Source organism: Suricata suricatta, chromosome 10 (genome assembly GCF_006229205.1).
Source record: "Suricata suricatta isolate VVHF042 chromosome 10, meerkat_22Aug2017_6uvM2_HiC, whole genome shotgun sequence".
In the NCBI taxonomy this organism is placed as follows: Eukaryota; Metazoa; Chordata; class Mammalia; order Carnivora; family Herpestidae; genus Suricata; species Suricata suricatta.
In genome coordinates, this window is record NC_043709.1 from 78,832,808 (window position 1) to 78,848,171 (window position 15,364).

At 40.7% G+C, this 15,364-nt stretch overlaps 1 protein-coding gene across 12 annotated transcripts in view; it reads right to left on the reverse strand.

Moving 5' to 3' along the window:
• PPFIBP1 (PPFIA binding protein 1) overlaps positions 1–15,364 on the reverse strand; it is a 172,197-nt gene that overhangs the window by 105,799 nt on the left and 51,034 nt on the right. For 11 of the 12 annotated variants that reach the window (XM_029953376.1, XM_029953385.1, XM_029953384.1 and 8 more), the window contains one exon: positions 8,642–8,735. The gene's annotated coding sequence lies outside the window, so the exon portion shown is untranslated. Of the gene's footprint in view, positions 1–4,643; positions 4,820–8,641; positions 8,736–15,364 lie in introns of those variants that run through there. The other variant, XM_029953377.1, reaches the window with a different exon arrangement.

A 15,364-nucleotide genomic window follows, 5' to 3' on the forward strand; every position in this document is an offset into this window, starting at 1 on the left:
CCTGAAGTAGACTGTCAGGCACTACCGAGCAGATTTCTCCTCGCTCTCCTTCATTCGTTCATTTTAGTACTCATCCACCCGCTGGGGCTCCACTATGCACTGGCCATTATTACCTTTCATGCCAAGGACACAGGGACACACAAGCCAGTGTTCCCTTTCTCTACATGTTCAAAGCCTGGCCACAGTGTTGTCACTTGTTCAACAATAGGAATCACCAATTGGGAAAGTTGTCCTTAGCAGTCTTCATCTTACCCAAGGCTGTTTAAAAATGAGTTCTGGAGAGCGGTCACAGTATGGACTTGAAACTCATTTCTACCTTAAATGATTGGTTTGGTACCAATTCTGTAGAGCTGGACTGAAAAGGGTCCCTGCCACAATAACTAGAATTACTTTTCTTATGTCTCACAATAGATATTGTGGATTTGCCCACTCATGGAAATGTATTTGTAAACCCAAATCAACACTTGTGATGTATTCATGGACATTCGTGGACATGCGCAGAGCAGTACAAGATTTGAGTTGCCTGTGAACACAGTCCCAGCTGAAGGTGAACAAGGTAATGCTCTGGCCTCTTGTTTCAGATCAGCAGTCACGGTACAAACAAGTGCTTTTAGGGCTGCGGTGCTGGCTCGTGTTCCCAAGTGAGAGGCTGTGACGTGCCTTGCACAGAGAAAGCAAGATAAGCTTTGTTAGACAAGCTTTGTTTAGGCGTGTGTTATAGCACTGTTGGTTGTGAATTCAATGTTAATGAATCAACAATATTAAATAAGGTGCCTTAAACAGATGAACACTATGTATTGGTCAATTGAGAAAACGTGACAGAAGGTCACAGGAACTTAAACTTATATACACCCCTCAGGGCCACGTATTTGCTAATTCAGTATTTGTGGTAACTGTGACAAATAACAAGAATTGACTGTATCATATCAGATCAAGAGTGCAAAGAACCAACCACACGTAACACATTTTTTTTTTCAGCTCTACTTTCCGAGGATCCAGGAGGACGACCAGGGGAGGAAGCAGAAATCACTTTCTGAATCCTACAACACTCCATTAGAACTAGTCGGTATTTTCTATTCCTCTAGACTCTCTCCACACAGACTCACAGAGGAGTCTTGCTGCTCATGCTGGCTGGCTAACAACGGGAGGAAAGAGAAAGGCTCAACAGGCCAGGAGGTGCTGTGGGTCTACACAAACAGTTGTTTTGGCTGTCGCTCTGCTCTTCTTGGGACAAGTCTTATGTTTGAAGGCCTGCTACTCCTTGAAGGCCACTATTTCCTGCTTGATATTTGTTCCCCCACCCCTGCCCCCACTCTCCCAACAACACAACAGGAGGCTTCGTGTGAGTGCCAGGCTTCTGAAAAGGGGTGTTCTGTGCCAGACCTCAGTCAAGACCAATTTAGACTATGGAGAACCAAAAGGCCCACCTCTCTAAGCAAATAATCCATTATTTAATTTCTAAGAAGTTACAAATAGTAAGACCATTTAAATCTCACAAACCATCCAAAACGTTTGCAAATGGCCCAGGATCCATGTTTCCTTTAGTAAAAGCTAATCTCCTCAAGCAGGAAACAACTTCCGGACATTGATGTATTGGAAGATGCCTCCCCTCCTCCAGGAATTCCATGCAGTAGGACAAGAAGCATTAATGGACAGAGTTCCATCCTGTGTTTCTCTCTCTCCCCCAAGGTTGACATCAAGTTTATTTGTTAAACAAAACAGTCATCCAAGTTCAGACCTATTGAAAAGCTTCCAAGCAAGAGGAGAGGCCATGGCTAGGAGGAGGAACAGCTAATCAGAAATCAAGGGCAGGAAAAGCTGGACCCAAAATAAATATAGAACAAAATGCCCAGAATAGTCCAGAAAGACAGCTGATGACCTTTTCTTCCAAAATCTCTTAATATCACAGTATCAAATAGCCACGTACCTAAAACCAAGCTCATAACTACTACCATGAAGGTAAAGGATAAAGTAAAAACAATAAAAATAAGTGATAACTCGTGTTTTGAAAGCCAAACTAAAACCCAGAAGACAAATATAATTATTGTATGGGACTGAGGAGTCAGTCGTCGGCAAGGGAGTGTAACCTCAGTTCAAGGTAAAGGTCAGAGCAAGTTGTCAAGGTTATCTCAAGCTTTGAGAGCTACCGTAATTTCTCAAAAGATGGCACATGTATTATTTTTTGCCTAAAGACTAAATGGGTCCTGCTTCCGTGGCTGTAAATTACCACATCCCTGATTTAAGTCTCCTCTTGGTTGGGGAAGCTCTGGGCTGTGACTGGTCAAGGGGAAGGCAGCATTTTGGTATTTAAGGAACACAGAACACACCCTGGGGATGCAACCTCATTTCTTTGATTATGATGCACAAAGCCTCCAGCTCCTGCTAAATAATAGATTTAAGAATGACTAAAATCCCTTCTCCTACTTCCTTGCTCACTAAGCCGTGGAGCGCCTTGGCTAATTGAAATTCTGGTGCCAGAACCACGCATTTCAAAAAATTCCATAATATTAAACCACAGATCCACTAACTGAGAGTCAAAATTCCCTTGGACCTTCTTTCTTAAAAGACTGCTGAGACTATATGCCTAAAGTATCATCAGAAGTGCTAAGTTCTCCTAGTTAAACAGATAAATGCATAGCACTTAAAAGAAAAACATGCCACTTGTCCAGTTATAGAGCCAAAGCATGTGCACACACACACCCTCCACATAATTTGGTTATTTATTTACGAAATGCGTAAACATTTCCTTTCCCTCCAAGTTATACCCTTGCATATCTGTATTAAGAAGAGGGGAAAAATCAAAGTCACTGACTGCCAATTTCCTAAGGGGTGGGGAGAAAACAAAAGCAAGTGAGAATGAAGACGGCTGAGGCTTAGCAAATAGCTCAAGCTACCCTCAAAACTCCATCCAGCACCCTCACACACAAAGGAAGCCTCTCCTTAAAGGAATAGTTCTAAAGCCCCAACCACATCTCCCTTTGATTGTAAAGGAGATCCTAGATATTTGGTAGAAGAGGGAGGGATAACTAGAGGAGAAAAAAATGAAAATAAAAATCTTTTAATGGAAATCCATGTACATATTATCTCAAGTTACAATGAACCAATAAAAGACAAGACAAAACACATATGTGACACATGATTCCAAATAAGATTGCCAATCCCAAGCAGTACTTTGAGAATCTGTAGTATAAATTACCCGGAGCAGAGACTGTTTGGACTACAAAAGGCAGTCAGGAGGTAGAAAACAACTCCCATATGATAATTAAAGTGAAAAAGACTACCAGGGTAGGGAGAAAGAGGGCCCACAGGGACAGAGCGACGGGGGTGGCTTTTCTTGGGCAACATCATCTCAGCAGCAACAAAATGCCTGTTCAGAAACCACTACATGACAAGGAGGGGCGATTATATAAGCAGGCCTGAGTAACAAAGTGCACAGTCCCACGGCCTTCCGCAGCCTAAAGAAGACGGGCAGTAACAAAGCCAGACGGGAGGCCCCACCTCATTCTTGTGCCTGGGTCTGTCCAGCCTCCAAAGTGCTGTAACCAGACAGCGCTCACCACCACCATCCGGTGACCTCAAGAACCATGAGCACAGTGTAGAGAGAAGGGTGCTGCCTGGACTCTGAGGCAAACGACAGTCCTTCTGTTTGCCAGTTGCCAGAACATCTAAATGACTGGAAGTACAAACATCCCAAAGTTTTTAGTTTAATTCTTTCCTAGATGCCCTCCTGCATCAGCTGCATGTAGATACCCCTGGGTGTGAGAATAGATGTAAGAACTTAAAAGTACTCATTAAGTAGGGGCACTTGGGTGGCTCAGTTGGCTGAGTGTCCAACTCTTGATTTCAGCTTAGGTGTCAAGATCTCACAGTTCAGGGGCGCCTGGGTGGCTCAGTCGGCTGAGGGTCCGGCTTCAGCACAGGTCATGATCTCGCGGTCTGTGAGTTCGACCCCTGTGTCAGGCTCTGCTGACAGCTCAGCGCCTGGAGCCTGCTTCGGATTCTGTGTGTGTCTCTCTCTGTCCCTCTCCCGCTCACACTCTGTTTCTCTCTCAAAAGTAAACAAACATTAAAAATAATTAAAAAAAAAACAAAACCAGGCACAGTTCATGGGATCAAGCCCCATATAGAGTTTGGCTCTGACAATGCGGAGCCTGGTTGGGATTCCCTCTCTCTCTCTCTGCTCCTCCTCAACTCACATTCTATCTCTCTCAAAATAAATAAATAAGCTTAAAAAGTAAGTAATAACACTATTTGGTATTTTTCTTATTTTATTAATTCAATTAATCCAATTATTTAATTTCTATGACAATTATTCAATGGTTTTTAGTAAATATTTGCTTTGACATCAGGAACAACAAAACAAATCCAATTTTGGGGACAGGGTGACACTCCCAAAAATGTAATGTGGGAAGTGAGGATTTAAATAGAGACAGGAGAGAAAGCCAAATACAACTTTCATAATCCAGCTGCGCCATATATTTAAATACATGTCTTGTATATTTATGTAGTTGATATATAAATGTATACACCCTTTCAGGAATAGAGCATGTGTATTACAGCTTGTTAGAGCAAATGCTGCTGTGAAAATAAATGTAGATATAGTGTCAAATCAGTCACAACACTCTGATCATTTAATGTTTTACCTGCTATGGATAGAAACTATTTGGTGAACTTAGATCACATCTTCAAACTACTCCTTCATCCACTATCATAAGTACCAAAATCTGCTGTCAAAGGAACCTCTGCCTTGGGATGAACCTGTCAAAGAAACTAGGATTTAGAAAAATACAAATATTGGAGTGCCTGGGTGGCTCAGTCAGTTGAGCAACCGACTCTTGATTCTGGCTCAGGTCATGATCTCATGTTGAGAATGGAGCCTGCTTAAGATTCTCTCCCCCTCTCCCTCTCTCTCTGTCTCTGCCCCTCTCCCCTACTAGCACACGCTTACCCCCCCCCCAAGAAAAATCCAAAACTAGATATGACATTTAGAGAATTCACAGAAGCCCCCTCTGCCTCAAAGTGCCAATCTAAACGATTCCTGATTTTATAGGTAAAGAAACAGAGGCTCAGGGTAGATGATATACCGGAAGTGCCAAAGCTAGTTATTAGAAAAGTCAGAAGCAGAATTTCAGAGTTGTGGGTAAATTGTTCTCCTTGCTCAAGTCACTCTAAAAGTTTTCTTTTCAGAACACTAGTTTATTCATTTGTTTGATCATAATCTCACTGAGGTCAGGGGCATCTGGGTGACTCGGTTGGTTGAGCCTCTAGCTTTTGATTTCAGCTCAGGTCATGATTTCATGGCTTGTGAGTTCGAGCCCCACATCAGGCTCCCCACTGACAGCGCAGGGTGTGCTTGGGATTCTGTCTGTCTCCCTCCTTCTCTGCCCCTCCCCTCCTCAAGCTCTTTCTCCAACTCTCAAAATAAACTTAAAAAATATTTTTAATAAAAATAATCTCACAGAGGGCAAAATCAGGCTTAATCTATGCCATATGCCCCAATAGCTAGTCCAGAATCACTAACAGGTGAAAAGATGTCACCAACCACAACCAGTTGGGATGCGTCCCCTACATCGGGTGTGGCGGTTCCAAGTAAGTGACCCAGGAGCCTCTCACCAAAAACCCTCTGGTAAATAAGGACACCTGTTTGCAAAATGTCTGCCAAGAACTGAGAGTCCAATAAACAAAATTCTGATTTTCCTTTGTGCAAAATGACCCAACTTCCCCATGAATCTCAGCTCCGTTGGCCTCTTGTTGAACTGAGTAAAGGAGTTCCAACAACCAACAGTGTCTTCACAGACACACCCAGGTGTGAGAATAGATGTAAGACATGTGGCCAAGAAAACATGGACACATGCTGCCTTTCATCTTCCCTCTGATTTCAGTTTAAAGTATTTATTAGAGTTCACCATACTTAGAAAAAAAACTAGATAGTCTTATATTTTAAAAAAATTATCTGAAAACTCTTATAAGGCATCAGCTACTGAGTCAAACAGGCAACATCCTTAAGAAGATTCAGAAAAATAGTAATAATAATGGCTATCATTTTTCGTGCCAGGACAACACACCCAATGCACACTGCACACACTAGTGTAGTAAACTGTCCCAGCAAACCTCTTAGGAAGGCACATTGATATCCCTATTTTACAGAGGAGAAAGCCAACCCGGGGACATGGTCGGAAGGGCTGGCCGAGCTGTGACCCAAATACAGAATGGTCACACAGCAAGGCCGGCATGCCCACACCCCACATTTGCTTGAAAATATATTTGTTTCCTAGTTTGGCAATTCTATTAAGTCCACATTGGCTCACGATCCATATAATAGGAATTAGTTTATCAAAGCTTCCTTAAAAGAAAATTAGACTTAAAAAGAAATTTGACCATGTTATTCATTCCGAAAATGCTTTAAAAGCTCCTTCTGAGATTCAGCCTGCCTGCCTACAACACTATTTCTTTTTCATTTCTTTAAAATTTATTTATTTATTTTTGAGAAGCGGGGAGGGAAGCAAGGGGAGGAGGGATGGAGAGACAGAATCCCAAGCAGCTTTCACCCTGTCAGCACAGAGCCTGATATGGGGCTTGATTCCATGAACAGTGAGGTGGTGACCTAACCCAAGACCAAGAGTCAGAAGTTTAACCGACTGAGCCTCCAGGTACCCTCAATATTTATTTCTTTATTCATCTCCCCAAACTCTTCAGTCTCACAGCACAGATTCTTCCCCTGGGTTGTCAGTTTTTTAGGCTCTTGATCAGGCTGATGAGATCTCCTAGTCATTTCTAGGGTAGCCTAGACAACTCTCTCTTCTGGATTTTCTCTCTCTTCCCCTCTGTAACCCTTTCCTGTACTCAACCAAAGTCTTTCTCTGCCAGGGGAGCAAGCTTACCAGCCACACACGTACCAGAGACAGCTTGCTTCCACCAGGCCACACCGTCAATCTACAAGAGTAATCTACAAAAACATCTTTATCTGTTCCTGACTAGCATGTTTAGACCATCACGCTGAGCCAGACAAATCACCTAGCTACCTAAAGTCAACTTGTCTGCTTTCAAAGACATTTATTTAGTTCAACATCACTCCCCAGATCTGCAGCATCTAAATTACTGAGTAGTCCCTGAACAAACAAAATACAATCACCAGAAGATATGTACAAAAATATTCACTGAAGCATTATTTGTTATTCATCCAAACTGGATACTACCTAAATGTCCAGCAACTTTAAAAGAGATACATAATGGAATACCACGATAGCAAGGAGAATTAAATAAAATTAACTTATGCGATACTGTAGATGAATTTCACGAATACAATAAGAAAAATAAGCTAGACACAAAGTATATAGTACATGATTCTATTCACATGAATTTTTTCAACAGGTAAAACTTATCAACGGCATTAGAAATCATGAAATCAGTTACTCCCAGGAGAATTAGAAAAGGAGGGTTCTGGGATGCTGGCAATTTTCTGTTAATCTGGGTGCTGCTGCAAAGGTGTGCCCGTTTTGTGGCAATTATTCCATCAAGCCATCCACTTATGATTTGTGTTCTCTCCTTCATAATATATTTCCATCAAGAGCTGAAAGAGACCCCAGAGAAAATCTGGTCTGCTCTCCTCAGTTGGCATAAATAAAAAGTAATTGTTTACCATGTATGTTAACTATCTCAAAGACACACAGGAAATCCATGGAAGGTCTGGGACTGGACATCCTCTCTCTTATCTCCCCTCCTAGGTACCAAAGCTACCTCTCAAATGTGGGACAGTATCTCTCTTATTTCCTTCTTTATTGTTACTATGGCCAAGGTTTAGGACTTGGATCATACTCTTGTTAAGTACACAACCTGGAAGTTCTAGTCTCCTACCAAAAGCAGTGCCAAGAAGAACATTTTAAACACCACTCACATAGCATATGGCCAATGGGAAAAAGTCAGTGTTGAATTCACACTCCACTTAGCAGCTGTGTGCCCGCCAGCAGACTTCTTACCCTTCTCTGAACCTCAGTATCCTCAGATCATGAAATATTAATTCCTACCTTGCAAGATTGCCATGACAATATAAGGTCCTAATATCATGGCAGTGCCTGGCACGTTGCAAACACTTGAAAAGATATTTATTAAATGAATACTGATTGAACTGAATGAATCAAGTACTTGTCACTTAGAAGATGCTCAACAAATAGCTAAGTATTTTTATTACTGAACAAGAATATCGGGGAGGAAAAGAATAAATAAGTTTATGTGGAAACACCTCATTTTTCTAAATGTATAGGGTCACTGAGGGGTTGATCCAAGTCTCACTGGCTTCGATACGGCACCGAGATGGTCTGTGGGACAAAGAGGCATAAAGGACTGGGAGCAGGGCGGTGCTTTTTCTGTGCTACCAGGTCTTGTTTTCCTTCTTGGTGCCAGACAGATTTGCTCACTGACTGCCATACACTCCACAGTCGCCTATGTTAGTATAGTACTTTTAGAATGGAAAAACTTTTCAAGAGGTGAGTGGCTCATCAATTCTCACAGACATCATGAGTAGATGGGCAGAGTCAAGTACCTTTACTACTGGGAAAAAATTTACACACTCAATATACAGAAAGGTAATTGCAGGCTTTACGAGTGTGGGATATAAACAATGGAGAGGAGAAAGCTTACTCACATTTTTAAAAGCAAGTTTAATACTGATTTTTTTTCTTCAGCTCTTCAGATCTTCCATGTACTTCTTATAAACTGATCCATAAAATTCTTCTATACTGAAAATAAATAAACGTGAAAGAGATAAAACTAATTTCAAATTATAGCACACCAGAAAAAAAAAATAAAGCCTATAGATGGTCAATTATTGCATAAGCAAAGAGCATCAAACTAGATAACACATGTGTAATTAAAAACAAGAAAATGTGTTAAGGACCGACAGATTTAACTAACCTCCTTCCGCTTATCTTTCTTTCCTTCCTCCTCCTTCCCTTCCTCCCCTTTCCCCCAGCACTCCTTCTTCTTCCTTACTTCCCCAGTTGCTGGACAACCTCAAATATTCCTTGAAGCCTGAGTTTCAGCAGAAAACCACCATCATTCATTTTTATGGCACAAAGTACCTGGCACATGTTAGGTACTCTATGAATATTTGTTGAGTAAATGAACAAATCATAATTTGACAATATTTGGTTCTTAAGTTAAAAAAAAAGGACATTTATTATTTTCTTGTCCAAAGAGACCAATCCATATGCAGACAATATGGCAGAAACCGTTTTCTAGACTTACGATTAGACTTGATTCATTTCCTTACCTCCGGTAAATAACATATACTTAGAAAAAAAAATTCCCAGTACTATATGTATGGGCATGTATATTCTCATCATTTCAACAGTAACATGTATTTTGGCCGTAAAGGAATATTTAGGAATAGAAGTTCCTTTAGAGGTCCTCACTACTCAAATCCCTTATAACTATCCCCATCCGAATGAGAAAACAAAAGTATCTCCAAGTTAAATACCAGAGATGTTACCTCACATGTGTTTATCAAATCTATGTATAGTCAGAGCCAGTCCCTGATAAAATTATGAAGTAGCAGTATGGCTCCTTCCTTCTTTAATCTGTCCTTTTGAGGAGACAGTGACCCCACATGTTTAAGTCAGGAAAAAATAGGATCAGCTCTGCAGCTCAAAGAGCTTAATGGAGATCCTTCCGGAGAACCTTTTCATTTGAAAAAGAGCTTCACAAGATGCAGGTGCTTAACACTGAAATAAAATGCATTACTGACAATGGAGTTTCAGGCATGAATGGGGGGATAGAGGCTGTCTTAAAGAAAACTTTCACCTCAGGTAAGCATCTCTCCATTCTGTCTTCCCTGAAGCTGGCTCCCTGTATGACTGACCTACACAGACACACCAATTCAGGTGAATTTTAAGCGATTCATGATGCATACATAAGCCAGCCTAATTTTAAGACTAGTCTGTGCTCCAAAAGTAAACAGTTGCATTAATCAACAGTTTTCCACGTGTGTGTCTAGGGGCCCTACTCCATCGGGGCTCCTGAGAAAGGAGGCAGTGATGTGTGGCAGCAGGTTCAGGAGTTGCCCTCTTGTCTGTTTTAGACTTAGATTGAAGATTGGACTGGGGAAAGGGTTTCCTTGAGCGCTCACGAAAGGGCTGAAGTGAATGATTACATGAAGAGCAAGCACAGAAAATCCCAATGAGTTCATAACCCAGCTGATCTAGAATCGTCATCACGCCAAAATCCAAATACCATTTCTAACAGGGCCTTTGTGGGGGAATGAGAGTTCTAGCCCGGGTCTGAGCAGGCAGGAGCCTAGCCTGTGCCTTCAAGTCGTGCCCTGGAGCCCACAGAAGAAGGAAAGGACAAACAGTGAGGGATCAAAACTAAGTGGGGATGACCTGAGGATATTCCGGAGGTGTGGAAAAGGGGCCTCCAGCAGGGAGCAAGACACAGAGGGCTTCTGTGAGTCAGCAATGTCCCCAGGCCCCTTCCCAACTCCCATCAGCCTCCTTGTTAGAAATTACACAAGGTTTAAGACTTTACCATGGGCCAGGGCCTATGGGGTACAAATGAGGACAGAGAAAATCAGTGGAATGGGTTTAAAGAGAAGAAAAAAATATATACCTATATTCTGTAAGACCCTATTCAAAACATGTAAAATTAAAAAATTTTAAAGAGAATTGTAATAAACTGTTCCCTGAACTTGCTCCAGACGAGTCTACTCAATTGAGGAGAAACAAGTATTTTCAATCCCTCCCTCAGCACAGAGCTCTGATTATGTGGCCCAATCAAGACTGAATACATAAAAACATTTATAAACATGAACCATTAGGTTTTTTGAGTTTCCATCATGAGCCTTGTTTCAGTAAGTCAAAGATGTCCTTTGTTACACAGTTTTGATCGAATGCAAGAGAATTTAGTCATTTCCTCAGAAACAGACATGAACTATAAATATGAACTAACCAACACAGCCACTCACAAAAAAAGGTTCACTGACAAGTTTAACTTAAAAAGAACACTTTATTAAACTGAAAAGCAAGCCAAAAAAAAATCCAAACCCATGCAAACAACATTCCTAGCAGAAAAACCTGTTGTATAATGACAAGAATAATTACAAATAGCATGTTATTTGACTCACATATTTTTCCTATACAGCAATTACCAAAAAAAAGACAAAAAACCAAATAACATTCTGTATCTGTGTTCATTTCATTTAATAAAACAATCCTTAGCAGCCTGCCCAAATCACAGATTTCAAGTTCTAAGAAAAATCCTCCACACCATTAAATAAGCAACTTCTGTGTATCCTTTTGAGATAGGAAAACGCATTTATTACTATTGCTTATCTTCTAAATCCTTTAGATCTTCTCAAGCATGGCCATCATAACTGAGAATAACACGTTAGACACCATCATTTGGAGGTGAAGTTATTGTTTATTATATTAATACCTGAGATGTAGTTTAAGATGTGCGGGTTCAGAGCCGAAGGCCAGGAAAGAATTCTTGAGATTTGGTGCAAAAAGTTGATTTTACTAAAGCACAGGGACAGGAACCGTGGGCAGAAAGCTGCGCCGGGGTTGTGTTTGGGGACTGGTTACACAGCTTCAAGTCGGGAGGGGTAAACCGCCAAAGTCACAGGACTTTGGCGGTACCCCAAGGTTTATAGGACTTTGAGGGGCTAGCTATTACTCGGAGAAGGTCATTTATTACTGTTTAGTAAGAACTCAATCGCTTTGATTTCTCAAAGGGTCTCATCTGAGACCCTTCAGATGTGTATCAGGGGGCCATAAGCTTGCAGTAAGATTGCCAACTTAGATCTTGGGGGGCGGGGAGGTCATACATAAAGAAGGTTTTGTATTACAAAGGAATTTTTATACATTCAAGTAGAACAGGATGCTGAGGGTTAGGATAATGTTTAGCTAGATTCCCTTCTGCCCCTAGCAAAGTGTCGTGAAGGCACCTGAGCTCACAGAGGAAGGTCACTCTGCCTGTCTCAAGGACTTGTCAATGGGCTATAAGGAAATTTAATTTGTTTTTTCTCAATACCTATTTCATATGTTAAAACTAAATGGAATGCAAAGTCTCTATTCAGGTATGACTTAGGCATCTGAAGCAGAGGTCTGCAAAAACAGTCTGCAACCTGTTTTTGTAAATAAAGTTGTATTGGAACACAGCCATACCCTATCATTTACAGCTTTTGCAAGATGCAATGACAGAGCTGAGTAGTTGCAGAAGAGACTGTAAGTCCTGCAAAAGATAAAATACTTATTACCTGATCTGTCCCTTTAAGAAAGTTTCCTGACCTCTGGTCTCTACATCAGTATAGCACAATCGACTAGTTAAATACACTCAGTTGACTAAATTTTGAAATAAGAAACACTAATCCTGGTTTAGCCATCTTGCTAGATGACTACCTAAGTCACTTGACCTTTAGCTGCTTTAGTTTTCTCATTTATAATAATAGATTATATTTATTGGGGATTTATGTACCAGGAATCATTCTAAGGTCTTTACTTTTAGTAAATGAACAATTAATTCATTCACTCATTCATTCAATTCTGGCAAAAATGCTTAAAGTAAATGATTATCCCCATATTACAGATGAGGAAACTGAGGCAGAGGGGTTAAATAATTTGCCCAAAGTAACACTGCTATTAAGTGAAAAAATCAGGATCAGAACTCGGACGATTTGGGTCCAGCACTGGTATTATTAATGTCTGTGCTACACTTATAATAATTTTAACTTTATAAAAATTACAAATAATAAAAAGAAATAAAGGGTTTGTAGGTTAGAAATGTTAGGAAGAAGCAGTAAAGTACACCTCTGCACAGAACCTAAAATAAGAACATAAATGGACTTCCACAGACTTGCAAGAGTCTTCTAAGATTAGGCTTACCTTGGGGTTATGGGAATATAAAAATCCAAAATACTTTTTTTCTTTTTACCAGGTTAATCAAAGAACAAAACTGACTGACCAATGTCTATCTTTCCCTTGGTAAGTTAAGGCCTGTCCAGGCACTTCAGGAACTTTCAGAAAGCCTTCTGGATAAAGACTCACCCGGGACCCTAAATCTTCTGAATTTGTTCCCATCTAGTCTGATTCTCTGCTTGGTTTCCCAAGCCTTGGGAAAGGCAGAGTGAGCACCCACAGAAATTATGGAAAGACTTCTTCACAGCCTGGCAAGAACAACTCTGTCCAGATGCCAGTCGTTGCGTGGATTGGGAAAACGTTCCTGCTGAATCATCCCCACCACTTCCTGAAGTTCACCAGGATGTCTGGAGGAAATGTGTCACCTAAATGTGACCCAGTGCTCTTTTGTACTGAGAGACAGGTTTACACAATCCAAACAAAAGAAAGGGAAAATATACTGCCAAGTTACTCATCACCCCCTTCACCTTTAGATAGAGACAGTCTTAGCCATCTTTTCAGTCAGGCTAGTCTTCCATTGGCTTGCAGCATCTACAGAGTTAAGGCCAAATCCTTGACTTGGACATTTAAGACCTTCCTCATCTGCTCCCTTAGCTACTTTTCCAATCTTACCCCTTTTCTTTTCAGTCCTTCATGTAACAAGGATAGCCTGTTTCTCCCTCACGCACCACCTCCATTCCTGCTTCAGAGCCACACTCGCTCTGTACTCCATTTTCTCTTCTACTACCAACACCACATCCACTGCAAAGGCCAAATCTCTGTGCTCAACATTGGGGGATATAACTTGTACTTCTGTGAGGACTGGACCCTCACAATTCTGCAGGGGAAAGAAGTACTCGAAAGACTAAAGTAAAGCTGTGTATTAAAGGTGTGAAAGTGCTACAGGACGTAGATTACAGGCTCTGAAATGACTTGGCAGAGAGCCCATCACTGAGTTGGACCCTGAAAGATGAGGAAACCTGACAGGGTGGTTGAGTTTATAAGGTTGCAGGGGTACCCATATGGGATAAAGGTTTATCCCCGATGCTTCAGAGCTATTTAGGCCTGAGTCCAAAATATTGGCTCCGTGTGACTGGAAAACTGTGCAGGCATTACAGTCAAACAAGCTAGGGTGATGCCTAACCATGCTCAAAACCGTATTTGTAGCCAGTTCTCCTGCCTTCTCAAACAATCAAACCTCTCGTATTCATCTCCTTTTCTCACTGTCAACAGGATTTAGTGTTTCCACCTATTCATTCATTTAGGCATTTAATCACATATTGATTTTCACCGTTTAAATATTCCAGAGGTACGTTTTGCCTCCTCAATAGGACTTTGTTATCAAAGAATGGATTCTTTCAAATGCCCTTGGCATTTTCAAATTTTAGGTTCAAGGTCCCTGACAAGTAGTACTAGCTTCGCTGAGAAGCAATTGAAATTATACGGCTGGGCTGTCTGGGTAGTTACATAGGACCAGTCAACCATAAACAGCTGTATTCCAATACAGCTTTGTGTTCTGCCTATCTAGAACTCCTATGAACAGACTTAAAACTTACTTCTTTCTGGGATGCCTAGAAAAACAAGCTCCATGCCAGGGCTAATGAAAGAAATAAAGATCAAGTTAAACAGTACAAGAAAGTGAAAGCTCACAGCCAAAAGAATAGACATTAAAGAGTTGAAGAAATTACATGGTAGAGTATATTTGCAAATTTGAGGTCAGACAAATGGCTTGGAATTCATCCTTTATGCTTTAAAAGGGTCCAGTGTACAGCATATAGTGTTCTCACAATACGGAGCACCATGCAGTAAATACTAGCTGAATGGATAATCTGATAATCTCTGATGTGCCAAAGTCCTCAGTGAACCCATTTTGTAAGCCAAAATCAGATTCAATGTAGTCGGATTTCCTCAAGGGTCTAAGATCTCAGTATTTGCAGGGTGTACTGACTTATTACATCAAATAAAGCCCACATGGTTTTTAATGAACATGTTGCTTCACAATCATATTTGTAGTGTTTAGTAATGGCTTGCCTTTTTTAATTTTAACATTTTCGTGCACAGCTTTCTTGGCCAATGCTGGCAAATTATTTTTTTACTTCCCACAGAAAGATTCTAACTCAAAGATTCTAAGCAATTTTGGAATTCAACAGTTGTTATTCTTTGAAAGTTTTGACTGAATTGATTGAAATGATTAAGGCCTGCCATGAAGTTTTATATAAAAATAAACACGCACAGTTGCTCGCGACATGAGACAGTGGGGTGGGGGTGAAGGAACGAACATGGCTCAGTTTCCTAACACACCAATTGTCCTTTGTGGCAAATACTTTCTCACACAAAAAATATCGTGGGCTAGCGTAAAAGTTTATGTGACAGTGTATTCTAACTTTACATAGTAAATATTATGGTCTATAATGTGAATTTTACCCAAGAATATATTTTAAACAGTTGACTTCAATTAAATTTCAGGCAAGAAGTTT